General features: G+C 43.6%; 1 protein-coding gene across 2 annotated transcripts in view; it reads left to right on the top strand.

The window, feature by feature from the left end:
- The first annotated feature begins 318 nt into the window (after positions 1 to 318).
- The window catches only part of LOC103014975 (unconventional myosin-XVIIIb-like), a 44,675-nt gene continuing 32,230 nt past the window's right edge, over positions 319 to 12,763 (top strand). Inside the window, exons 1-2 of one of the 2 annotated variants that reach the window (XM_057527295.1) lie at positions 319 to 519; positions 5,466 to 5,534. The gene's annotated coding sequence lies outside the window, so the exon portion shown is untranslated. The remainder of the gene's footprint in view (positions 520 to 5,465; positions 5,535 to 12,763) is intronic. The other variant, XM_057527294.1, reaches the window with a different exon arrangement.

The following is a 12,763-nucleotide window of genomic DNA, read 5'->3' as shown; positions in this document are numbered from 1 at the left end:
TTCTTTTTTAGATTCCATATATATGTGTTAGCATACCGTATTTGTTTTAATCTTTCTGACTTACTTCACTCTGTATGACGGACTCTAGGTGGGCTACTTTAAAGCGGTACCTCTGCCTCCTCCCTGCTGAGGGCCTGGACGAAAAAGCGCGGGCAATGCAGACCACGCCCTGCGCTGAGGCCCCGCCCCCTCAACACCCTGTCCAACCAGGGCCTCCTGACTGGGGCTGGACTGGGGCGTCCCCGCCCCCGCCCCACCCCGCCCCGCCCGCATCCCGGAGAGAAGGCCAATTCCTCCGCCAAGACCCGCGCCATTTTGCGCCGGCTCTTGTCTGTCTGAGGGAGGCAGGTGTGCCAAGGAGGAAGGCTGGGCCCAAATGGAGTCCCAGCAGGCTTTCCCCAGCTAGACTTTGCCCTTTTTGACTAACATTAAGCTCTACTTATATGTGCCAGATGCTACGCTGAGTACTTTATTTGCGTAATCACCTGAAATCTCCTCAACAGTCCTGGACCCTGGAAGGTGAGTCAATTAGTCCTTTGGATGCATTAACGAATAATAATATGACATAAATGAGAGACTAGAAGCCCGTAGAGTAATTTGAGTAGGCAGGACGCCTCACTGAGTGATAGACGTGGACAAAGCTTGGAGAATATTAAAATTAATCCTACTTTAATAATCTTGGAGTCTCACTGCAATGGGGGTGCTTCCTTCTGGAAAACAGGGGGCTGGAAAAGTACCGAATGATCCCGCTGCGAATGAGATGCCTCATTTTTTTGTAATCAAAGTTTTTATTTTGAGATCACTGTCGATTCACACGCAGTTGTGAGAAATAATACAAAGAGATCCCACGGATCTTTGACCCAGTTTCCCCTAATGGTAACATCTTGCAAAACAATAGTACAATGTCACAACCTGGATATTGACATTGGTCCAGTCAGGATACAGAATTGATCCATCACTACAAGGGTCCCTCATATCCCTTTAATTCCCACATCCCCTTCCCTTCTCCATGCAGCCTCTCCTTAACCCCTGGATTCCACTACTTTTTTTTCTCTGTAGTTGCAAGAATGTTGTGTAAATACACCATACAGTCCTTTTGAGATTGGCTTTTTTCACTCACGTAATCCTCTGAAGGTTCATCCAAGATGTTAGGTAAATAAATAGTCTCTTCCTCTTTATGGCTAACTAGTATTTGGTAGTATGGACGTTCTACAGTTAGTTTAGCCTTTCACCCACTGAAGGACATGTGGGTTCTTTCTAGTTTTTAGCTATTATGAATATAGCTGCTATAAACATCCATGTACAAGGTTTCTGTGTAAACATAAGTCTTCATGTCTCTGGGGAAAAAAGAGATGCGCAATTGCTGGGGCATGTTTAGTTTACTGGTAAAAACTGCCCAAATGTTTCCTGGAATGGCTGTACCATTTTACATTCTACCAGCAATCTATGAATGATCCAGATCCTCTCCAACCTCAGCAAAATTTGGTGTTCTCACTATTTTTTATTTTAGCCGTTCTGATAGATATATAGTGGTATCTCATTGTGGTTTTCATCCTTGATGGCTAATGAATGTCAAAAATTATTTTTTCTCTGTAAATTCCTCTTTGGTGAAATGACTCTTCGTGTCTTTTACCAATTTTTAAATTGGGGTGTTTGTTTTTTATTGTTGATATTTGAGAGTTATTTTATACACAGATAATGTGTTTGTATGATGCTGAGTCTTTGGAATCTACTGAGACTTTCCTTATGACCTAAAACATTATAAGATTTTTTAATTAGAAACATCTATGCTTTAAAAGAATCTGTACTTGTCAGTTCTTCAGTGTAATGTCTGATATGTCTGGAGTTCTTTACATATTTAGACAATACTGCTTTTTTGGATGTTTGTTGCTAATATTTTCTCTTAATCTACAGTTTATTTCCTCCTCTTAACAAGGTCACAGAGCAAAAATATTTTAATTTTGATGAAGTCCAGTTTATCAGTTTTTCCTTTTAAGGTTTTTGCTTTGGGTGTGTCAGTTCTAAGCCTCTGCCTAGCCTCACATCTTAAAGATTTTCTTACAGAAGTTTTTCCAAAAAGTTTTATAGTTTTACATTTATATCTGTGATCCATTTTGATTACTTTTTGTATATCATGTGACACTTAGGTTGTAGTTTTTTTTTTTCTTTTTTTTTGGATGTCCAATTGCTCCAGCATCATTTCTGGAAAAGGAACATCTTTCATCCATTAATTGCTTTTGGCCCTTTGTCAAAACTCAGTTGGGAATATTGCTATGGGTCTATTTCTGAGTTATCTATCATTTTGCATTGATCTATGCACCTGTTCTTCTGTCAATACCACAAAGTCTTGATTACTGTACCTATAAAATAAGTTGTGAAATCAGGTGACTGATTCCTCCCATTTTCTTCTTTAAAAAAATTTTTGTTTTAGCTATTCTAGTTCCTTTGCTTTTCCATATAAATATTGTAATAATCTCATCTATAACGATAAAAATCTTGCTGGTATTTCAATAGGAATTACATTAAACCTGTAAATCGTCCATAGGCAATTGATATGTTTACTAGGTTGACTCTTTCGATTCATGACCATGGTATGCAGCTTCCTTTGTCTACATCTTCTTTGATTTCTTTCACAGTGTTGTGTGGTTTTCAGCATGCAAGTTCTGTGTATGTTTTATTAGAAATACACCTAAGAATTTCTCTTTTTTTTCAGCTGTTGTAAATGTTAATTGTATCAATATTTTTAAATTTTGTCCGTGTGTTCATTGCTGGTGTTAAAATTAAATACAAAATGGAGACTGGACTTGAAAATTCTCTTGAGTAGACAAAACCTGTTAAGCCACATAAGTGATACTTAGTTTAGCTTATCCTGCTGTGTAACCAAAACTCAACTTGGGTTGTTTCTTGTAAATGCCTCTGAAAATCATAAATGAAACAAACTGTTTTCCAAAATTGGAATAAGATAACCGCTTTTAACTAATCCCCTGTCATTAGGAAAAACCCCAATGCTATAAACAACCTTTGTAAAGAATAAACAGCTTCTGCATTTTCACTGTATAAGCAGTTCTATAGCAATGTAACTCTGAGCTTCATTCCACTGTGGGTCTGAATGCTTCCAGCTCACAGACTGTTCTTATGTGCAGGATAAACCGATCACCTCCTCCTAATTACTATTTTATTGATACGGTGATTTTATTTTTGTTATTTCTGGATTTTTGATAGTAGTTTATTGAAATGTAATTGATTTTAATTAATCTTTATGTAAGTTTATGTCTATCTTGCAAACCGCTGAAGTCACTTATTTATTCTAGAGTTTTGTTGTTCTCTGGGTTGTTGTGCTTTTTTTGTTTGTTTTGTGTTGGTTTTTCTTTTTTGGTAGATTCCTTGGGATTTTTCTCTATAGACAATCAAGTCACCTGCAAATAAAGCACTTTTATTCTTCCTTTCCTTCATCTGAGAATGTTTTCATTTCCCATACATTCCTAAGGGACATTTTCACTAGATCTAGGATTCTAGGTTGACAGTTCTTATTTTTCAGTACTCAAGAAATGGTGTACCACTTTCTTCTGGCTCGCATGATTTTTGATGAGAAATTCGCCATCACTTAGTTTTTCACTGATAAATAGTGTGTCATTTCTCTTTCACTGCTTTCCAGACTGTTTTCTCTGTCATTGGTTCTCAGAAATCTGACTACGATGTGTCTTGGTGTGCATTTCTTTGGGTTTGTTCAGCTTGAAGTTCACGCAGCTTCTTGAATCTATAGGTTTATGTCTTTTGTCAAATTTGAGAACTTTTCAGCCATTACTTTTTCAAGTACTTATTCACCCCGCCTTCTTTTTCTTCTTCCGGGACTCTGATGGTGTGAATATAACATGTCCCTGAGACTATGTTCCTTGTTGTTCAGTTGGGGTAATTTCTGGGGGTATAGCTCAGTGGTAGAGCATTTGACTGCAGACAGGGTAATTTCTATTGCTGTGTCTTCAAGGTCATTGATATTTCCCTGTGTCTCCATTATCCTAATCTTAAACCCACCCATTAATTTCTTTTAATTTTTCATTATTGTATTTTTCAGTTCTAAACTTTTAGTTTGGTTCTTCATTATATCTTCTCTTTCTTTGCCGAGATTTTCTATTTTTTCATTGATTTCAAGTATATTCTTAATGGCTTATTTGAGGATTTTTACGATGGCTGCTTTAAAATCCTTGTCAGATACTTCAACACCCCTGTCACATCAGTGTGGGCATCTACTGATTGTCTTTGTTCAGTCCGTTTGAAATCTTCCTAGTTCTTGATGTGATGAGTAATTATCTGTTGAAACCTGGACATTATGAGTATGATGAGACTCTGGATCTTATTTAAATGTGCTGTTTTAGCTGGATTTTCTGACCCTGCTCAAGGGGAAGAGGGTCTTGCCTCATTACTGCCAGTTGAGTGTGGAATCCAGGTCTCCCAGTTGGCCTCCATTAACCCTCGAGGGCTGAGGTTCTCCTTACTGCTGGTCAGGATGGGACAGGAGAGTGGAGTTCCAGCTCCCCACTAGGGCTCCAGTGATACATCAGTGGGAGGGAGGGGTATGAGTGCCTCATTAGTGCTCCCCATGTGACCTCACTGACATCAAGGGTAGGGAGAGTGGCCTCAGTAATACTGAGTGGTGGTAAAAGCCTCCTCTGACATCACCCCAGTGGGGCGAGGGAGGCCACCTCTTTATGTCTGGGTGTTGTTGGAAGTCCAGGCTCTCTCCAAAATCCACTGACACTGAGGAGTGGAGGACTTCCTCATCATCTGGCAGGGATGAAAGTCCTGACTCCATACTCAGCCTTCTCTGGCACCACCATACCCCTGTCCCGCCAGAAGGGGGTTGGAGTGCCTCATTACAGCCTGGAGAGAGTGGAAGTCGAGTTTATTTACTCAGTCTTTGCAGGTATGGGTGGGTGACTTATTCAGACTAATTACCCCTGGTTTCTACTTTGTGCCTGGATCAACTGCCCTTGACCCTGGGATATAGATGAGAAGCAGAGCAGTCAACTGGCTTCTTTGAAATGTGGCCAGACATTCTCATTGTCTGAGAACAATGAGGGAGAGGGTCAGAAGGGAGAAACAGGGCTTGCAACCCAGAATAAGTACTGTAAATGATTAATCCCTATTAATGTTGGAACTGAATAACACGCTCTGGCACAGCTGCAGAGGATAGCAGCCGTGAACATGAGCTTGGGAATCAGATAGCCCTGGGTGCAAATTCCAGCTCTTCCACTAATTAGCTGTGTGACCCTGGGTAAGTTATTCAACTTCTCTGATCCTCATCTGTAAAATGAGAATTGTTAATGTAACACGTTTTGAGTTCCTACTATGAACAAATAATTGCTATTATTTTTATTGCTACTTAGGACCCCATCACTACACTTTGGGATGGTTTGTTACACGGCACTAGAAAACTGATACAGAAACCTTATCCTCCCATTTTACAGACTGAAGAAAGTGAGGTTGGCTTGAAACCGTGGAGCCACAGTTCAGTCTCTTTCCACTACATCATCAGGGTGAGGCCCCTGCTGACATCCCCAGCCCCATGAAGCAGGGCCAGTTACTGATAAGACAGGGGGTGGGAGACTCCAGTTTCCATTTCCGAAACTCTCATCCACTCACTCGTGACTCTCAGTTTTCACATAAAATGGGGTCACAGCACCTCCTGGGAGGCTTACTGTGAATATCTTTTCAGGTGGGGGATTCTGCTTTCTTCCTATGAGACTTTGGGACTGGCCTTCCCACTTGGGGAATCAGAGGCTGAGACACCTCCCTGTGTCTCCTTGAGGGTGCACTGCAAACAGTGCACCTGGAGGCCTGCAGGCACATGGGGTCCACAGCCAGGACCCTCCTCCTGGAGGCTGGAGGGCTGTAGGAGACTGGGGGGTGGGGGGAGGTGCCAGGCTTGGAGGAGACAACATATACAATGGGACCAGGTGCTAAGACTCCAGGTCCATGGCTGGAGCTGGAGCAGTCCTGGGGAGAAAGACTGATGGGCCTCTGAACGTTGCCTGGTTGCACAGAGCAGACGTTGGTTGGGCAGGTGCCGTGTGGGTGTGGCCCCCTGCAGTTCTAAATGCTGCCCTGCTGCTGCTCCCTGGGGCTGAGCTTGTGCAGGGGAGGCTTCTGCCAGCTAGAGGTGGGCATGGGGAGTGGGGTGAGGTTAGGGCTGTCCTCTTCTGGAGCTCTGAGAGCTTCAAAAGAGCCAGAAGCCCAGAAGATGCTGGCATTGTAGCCCTTCACCATTTCAGGGTTGGGGGAGGCAGGCTGAACTCCCCCAAACCAAGAATTCACTGTATGTCCCCGGATCATCCACTGTCTCTTCCTTCATTCAACAAATAGATCTGGGGCTGGGGTTAAGTAAGACCCTTCTTCCCACCACTGTGTGATTTGAGCAAGTGACTTCACCTCTCTGAGCCTCAGTTTCCTCATCTGTAAAATGAAGAAGACAGTAACACCACTTTCATAGCTTTTTGAGGATTTAATGAGAATACAAGTAAGGCCCTCAGCAAGGCGGTATTACTGTTGATGCTCTCCTCCACGCCACACCCTCCCCACTCCCTCAGCCCAGGAGACCCCTGCCTGGTCTACCCAGAGGCCCAGCCCTGCTGGTTGTTTGGGGTTGCGCAGGGAGAATGGCTAAGGCCAGAGCTGGAACCAGCAAGGTATAGGCTCAGCGACATTGGACAAGACACTGGCCCTCTCTGGATCTCAGTTTCTCCATCTGTGGAAGACAAGAGCTGTACTGTAAAAAATGAGAGACAGCAGTGCCTGGTGCATTTATGGAGTGCCAACGGTATGCTCCACACTTCACCACCTTCCCCACAATCCTAAGGGGCTGCCAGTGTCATCAACAGCCCCATTGTACAGGAAGGGAGGCTCAGAGAGGTGAGGTGACATGTCCACAGTCACACAGCTAGGAGTAGGGGCCAGGCAGCCACAGGCCTGGCAGCCACAGGCAACGGGTGGTGAGGAACCCACAGAAATGATGGACACAGATTCTGCACTTTCAACTTGCATCTCTAAACAGAAATGCCGCCTAGAGAGGAAAGACCCTGAAGAAGAGGGAAAGGCTGTTAGTCCAAACCCCACTGGTAGGCAGTCCTTTGGGCTGACTCCTTATCTTTGTTGGCTCCCACAAGCCTGGGTATTGGCGCCCCGGGTTGGAGACGCCACCTGCCCTGCCACGCAGCCTCTGCAGCTCTGAAAACTGGGGACATCTGAGAAAATTGTGGCAGCTTTCAAAGAGAGTAAAAAGGCTTAAACCAGTCCTATGAGAAATTTAGTTGTCTTTTTTGTTTGTTTGTTTATTTTAAACCAGTTTATTTGGGCTGGTTTTCCTTTTACAAGACATCATTCAGGTTCTAAGACCAGCCATGATTATCTCTTCCCAGAAAAATTCAGAAGAGCTACACTTTTACTGGAATGGCACAATCCTTTCACATCTGCTAATCACTAGAACTATAGGAACCCTGGCATGTGACCACCAGACCCCTGATCTGCAGGCTGGCAACTCTCTCTGATCTTTTAGGTGGTTGCTATTTAATTTTCCCTGAGCTCTTTTGAGCCCGTGGTTGATGGGAATTACTATTGGTTTAAGACAGTGATGGCCACCTGTGTACTAAACACAGCACTAGTGTTTTCTATGCTAGTTAAAATAATGTGACCAAGTTTGCCCATCCCCCAAAAAGCAGAGCCTGAATAGGAGGTAGGCACTTCACAACTGCTATTTTCTGTCTGTCACCAGGAAAAGTTAGTGGGGAAATGAGCACACATCGGGGTTTTTTTTTTTTAATTTTTTAAAAAAAATTTATTTATTTATATTTATTTTTGGCTGTGTTGGGTCTTTGTTTCTGTGCGAGGGCTTTTCTCTAGTTGCGGCAAGCGGGGGCCACTCTTCATCGCGGTGCGCGGGCCTCTCACTATCGCGGCCTCTCTTGTTGCGGAGCACAGGCTCCAGACGCGCAGGCTCAGTAATTGTGGCTCACGGGCCTAGTTGCTCCGTGGCATGTGGGATCCTCCCAGACCAGGGCTCGAACCCGCGTCCCCTGCATTGGCAGGCGGACTCTCAACCACTGCGCCACCAGGGAAGCCCTGGGTTTTTTTTTAATGGAAGTATAGTTGATAGAATGTTGTGTTAGTTTCAGGTGTACAGCAAAGTGATTCAGTTATACGTATATATATTCTTTTTCAGGTTCTTTTCCATTATAGGTTATTACAAGATATTGAATGTAGTTCCCTGTGCCATACAGTAGGTCCTTGTGTTTATCTATTTTATATATAATGGTGCGTATCTGTTAATCCCAAACTCCTAATTTATCCCTCCTCACCTTTCTCCTTCGGTAGCCATAAGTTTGTTTTCTATGTCTGTGAGTCTGTTTCTGTTTTGTAAATCAGTTCATTTGTATCATTTTTTTAGATTCCATGTATAAGTGATATCATGTAATATTTGTCTTTCTCTGTCTGACTCACTTCACTTAGTATGATAATCTCTAGGTCCGTCCATGTTGCTGCAAATGGCATTATTTCATTCTTTTTTATGGCTGCATAATATATCATTGTGTATATATTGATATATACCACATCATCTTTAATCATTCATCTGTGGACGGACATTTAGGCTGCTTCCATGTCTTGGCTATTGTAAATAGTGCTGGAGTTTGTTTTTAAAAAAACATATAAACTATACAATTCCTAGTTAATATATTATGATACTAAAATCCAGAATTTGGGGGCAGTGCACAGGTCTCTGCTTTATGTGCTTTGTTGAATGAGACATTGAGAATCTAATATATTTTAAGTGCTCCATTGGAAATGTCTTATTAAACAAAAAGGCACATAGGGGAGACTAGAACAGCGTCAGGCCACAGAGGACTTTGCACCTGCCACCAGCTCACTCTGCAAAAGGATGGATGTGAAACCCACAGACCTCTGGCATGCCAGTATCAGACAGCTGTAAGGAGTGTTTACTACTGCCCAGAAGTGTCCGAAATTCTTGGAAGGGGCTACTGGTGATGTTTCAGAGCCATGAGTTTAGATCCCATGGCAAGTGTGGGGAAACCACTCTTAGCCAAAAGGAAAGTCTAGCCAATCAGCCAACATCTGCAACTGACTCAACTTTGTAGCTGTCTCGTTGCCTGGGTCCGCATAATTAAGGGAAAATACTACATGCTGTAGCAATATTAGCAAAGCTGGGGTCTTAATATATATTCCTGGAGAGTTCTAAGGACCTAGGAAACATCACCTGTACTGGAAAAATTGACCGTCAGCTTCTTGAACTGACAGTAGAGGGATGATTGGGTGGTTTTAGGACTTCAGGAGCCCCAAACGCCTGAAATTCCAGGTGGCAGTGCACTGTCATAATATCCCCTGGTTTTAGCTCTTTTGGAAATACCTTTTCTGAGGGTTTTATACATTATCTTTGATTTATTTTAGTATTCCTACTTCTAGTCAAAGTCAAGACCAGGAAATGTAGAGATATGCTATGAGGTGGTTCTCGGGCTTTGTTTGAAATCTACTAAAAATTCAGTCATTCATTCAGTAAATTTCACTGTGTACCATGCATCCGTGAATAGTACTGCTATGGGTGCCCCTATGGAGCTAACATTCTTTGTTTAATATATTTATTTAATTATTTATTTGGCTGCTCTGGGTCTTAGTTGTGGCATGCGGGATCTTTTAGTTGCAGCATGCGAGCTCTTAGTTGTGGCATGTGGGATCTAGTTCCCTGACCAGGGATCGAACCCGGGCCCCCTTGCACTTAGCCAGTGGACCACCAGGGAAGTCCCTGGAGCTAACATTCCAGCGGGAGGGGGGGTGGCGCGGGAGACAGACCAACGAATACACACTGTCCGCACAGTAGTAAATGTTGTGGAGAATTGTAGAGGCCAGAGGGGGGCAGGGCTTGCCGGTGTGTGCGGCAGTTTCAAATAGGGTGTTTGGAGAAGGCACCACTTATAAAGGGACGGTTGAACAGCGTCCTGGGGAGGTGTGAGGGCTGAGCCCCTGTGTACTGGGAGGAAGTGGGTCCAGGCAGAGGGCTCAGCAGGGCAGAGACCCTAAGACTGGAACCACGTGGTGGAGGAACAGCAAGGAGGCTGCAGCCAAGGGGCTGAGTGCGAGGGACCGCGAGACAGGTGGGGGGTGGTTGGCGAGGCTTTTTAGGCAATCACGAGGATCTCCACTTTTACTGGTCCTGGGACGGGACACAGGAAAGTTTGAGCACTGGGGCGGCACACCCTGACTCAAGTGCTCATGCAGCATCGTCTAGGTGCTGTGGAAGCCAGAAGCAGGAGATGCTGCAGCGCTCAGCAAGAGATGATCCCGGCTTTGGGACCAGCGGCCAGCAGTGGAGGTGGTGAGAGGTCATCTGAAGATGGGAGGATAGATTTGCAGTGAATTGTGTTGTGGTACAAAAGCGGGTGGAAGGCACAGGGGCTTGCAGGGTACCATGTGCTTGGGTTCATTTGGGGCCAGAAGGTGAAAGAAAGGCTCAGGCAAGAGCCTGAGGGTGTAGGGCGATGACTGTGTTCATGCATCTCGGAATTAAGGTGACTTGCTTGCTTTGCACAGAGGGCCGTCTGCTGAAGAGTATTGTCACACCCGCTCTGTGTTCTGCATGATGCTTTTAGGTCAGCCTTAGAGTTCAGAGCTTTGTCCCAACTCTGCTCGCTGATGAACAGAGAAGATTCTTGTGATTTGGTTTCCAAGAGAAATCCCAGCAAAGTGTGGATGGAGTTGGGGGCAGAGAGAATTGCTTTAGTCCCTCAAAGAGACTGTTCATAACAGTGGAACACAATGAGAGCAACTATGACAGCTTCTTCAAGAAGCACATATTCTTTCTTCCCTTGTAAGATGCACTTACTCTCCAAAGAAATCTTTTTTTCTTACTGGAAATATTTCACTGCTTTGATTTTTTTTTAATTCATTGTCTTCAAAGTTTGCTCTTTCAGAATTCATTTGCTTACCATATAATCTGTGACTATTTCAGAAGATTGAAATTAGGTTTGTTTTGTGGCTTCTACCTTTTTTTTTTTAATTGTATTTATTTATTTATTTATTTATGGCTGTGTTGGGTCTTCGTTTCTGTGCGAGGGCTTTATGGCTGTGTTGGGTCTTCGTTTCTGCGCGAGGGCTTTCTCTAGTTGCGGCAAGCGGGGGCCACTCTTCATCGCGGTGCGCGGGCCTCTCACTATCGCGGCCTCTCTTGTTGCGGAGCACAGGCTCCAGATGCGCAGGCTCAGTAATTGTGGCCCACGGGCCCAGTCGCTCCGCGGCATGTGGGATCTTCCCAGACCAGGGCTCGAACCCGTGTCCCCTGCATTGGCAGGCAGACTCTCAACCACTGCGCCAGCAGGGAAGCCCGTGGCTTCTACTTTTAAACCAAGAAGTGGGTTCAGAATTGGTGATGGAAAAGAACTTGAAATAGGATAGCTTATTGGGAACATTGATTTGGGCCCTTTTCTTCTATTGTTACTTTTTAGCTTATCTCTTTCAGAATATGCCTGATTTCCTTCTCGTGAGATACCACATATCTAAGGATCCAGTTGTTACTTAATTTTTCTTTGTTTACTGATAAATATGCTGTATGCTTTTGTTCTTTTAAAAAGCAATTTTATTGAGGTATAAAACACTCACAATAAAATACATCCAATTTAAGTATAGAGTTTGAGTTTTGACAAAAGTGTGCACCCGTGTACCTGTTACCACAATCCATATATGGACCATTTCCATCACTTTAAAAAGTACATTCTTGCCCGTTTCTAAATAGTTCATCCCAGCCCCAGGCAACCACTGATCTGCTTCTGCGTCCAGTCACGATAGATTATATTTGCCTTTTCTAGAACATCCTATCAATAGAATCAAATCCTATGCACTCTTTTGGGTCTGGCCCCTTTGCCTCAGCACCATGTTCTTCCTTGAGGTTCATTATCATGTTGCTTGGGTCGGGATTTTTGTTTCTTTTATTGCTGAATAGTATTCCAATGTATGGACTTATTAACACACTTCACTTTTCATGGACATCGGGTTGTTTCCAGTTCAGGGAAATTATGAGTAAAGGTGCTATGGATATTTTTCATCAAGTCTTGTTGTGAACAAATGCTGTCATTTCTCTTTGGTAAGCGCCTAGGAGAGGCATTGTTGCATCTCCTGTGATAGGTACACACAGTTTTTTTTTGTTGTTTGGTCGTACCATGCAGCTTGCGGGATCTTAGTCCCCCGGCCAGAGATCGAACCTGTGCCCCCTGCAGTGGAAGCATGGACCCCTAACCACTTACCGCCAGGGAATTCCCAGTACACACACATTATGATTGTTATGTCATCTTGATGAATCTACCACTTTTGTCATGATGAGAAGTCTGTCCTGGTAATAATATATTTGTTCTGACGTCTACTTTGTCTAATATTGTTATCATCACTCGAGCTTTCTTGATATTAGTGTTTGCATGGTATGTCTATTCTCTGATCTCTGCCTTGTAATTAGACTATTTAGACCATTTACACTTAAATAATTACCAATTTAGTTGGATTTAAATCTCGCATGTATTATTTGTTTCCTTGTTGCTTTTTTCTTTTCCAGTCTTCTTTGGATTGAGTATATCCTAGTAAGTTGTCATCACCACTGGCTTATAATAGCTATATAGCTCTTCATTTCATTTATTTTTCTGGTGTTTCCAGGCACCTCGTCTTCCGTGAACTCCTGGTGCCTTTGCCTCGGCAGGACCACCATGGTCTGCTTGGGTCC

Source organism: Balaenoptera acutorostrata, chromosome 13 (genome assembly GCF_949987535.1).
Source record: "Balaenoptera acutorostrata chromosome 13, mBalAcu1.1, whole genome shotgun sequence".
In the NCBI taxonomy this organism is placed as follows: domain Eukaryota; kingdom Metazoa; phylum Chordata; class Mammalia; order Artiodactyla; family Balaenopteridae; genus Balaenoptera; species Balaenoptera acutorostrata.
Note: the sequence above shows the minus strand (reverse complement) of the source record. Positions and strands in the feature narration are given on the sequence as shown.